Consider the following 646-nt stretch of genomic DNA (forward strand, 5'->3'; position numbering starts at 1 on the left):
AAGAGAAGACAAAAGCAACAAAAAATTTAGAAGTCTAAAATAGATGGACTAATTTAGCAGACCAAATATAGAGTTGTTTTTTTGTTGTTTTTTTTTTTCCAAAAATGATTATTTTATTATCTTTCATGGCTTCTATGAGTCAGAAATTCAGGGAAGGCTCTGTTGTGTGGTCCTGCCTTTGAGATCTCTCATGTGGTTATGATCACATGGGAGCAGGAGCTAAACCAGTGGAAATGGCTAGCCATCTCTCTCCTCATATATTTCTAGGACATCTCCTTTTAGTCTCTTTGTATTATCAGACATGGCAGCCTTAAGGCATTTGAAATGAGTACATTAAGGCTGAGGGCCTTAAAAATGACTATTTCAGTAAATAAGTTGGAAGCTGCCTCACCTTCTTTGAGATAACTCAAAATTCACACATCTTTTTTCTTCAGGTGTACAACACAGTAGTTATACATTTATGTAACTTATGAAGTGATCACTTCAATAAATCCAGTACTCATCTGACAGCATATATAGTTATTACAATATTATTGACTATATTTACCATGCTATACTCTACATCTCCATGACTATTTGTACCTCTTAATCCACTCCCAACTTCACCCACTCCCTCAACCCCCTCCTATCTGACAATCATCAAAAT

The 646-nt window shown here is 35.4% G+C and overlaps 1 protein-coding gene across 1 annotated transcript in view; it reads left to right on the forward strand.

The window, feature by feature from the left end:
* FBXL13 (F-box and leucine rich repeat protein 13) overlaps nucleotides 1–646 on the forward strand; it is a 283,144-nt gene that overhangs the window by 270,054 nt on the left and 12,444 nt on the right. The gene's annotated exons all lie outside the window — the stretch shown is intronic.

This window comes from Pteropus vampyrus, unplaced genomic scaffold, assembly GCF_000151845.1.
Source record: "Pteropus vampyrus isolate Shadow unplaced genomic scaffold, Pvam_2.0 Scaffold107, whole genome shotgun sequence".
In the NCBI taxonomy this organism is placed as follows: Eukaryota; Metazoa; Chordata; class Mammalia; order Chiroptera; family Pteropodidae; genus Pteropus; species Pteropus vampyrus.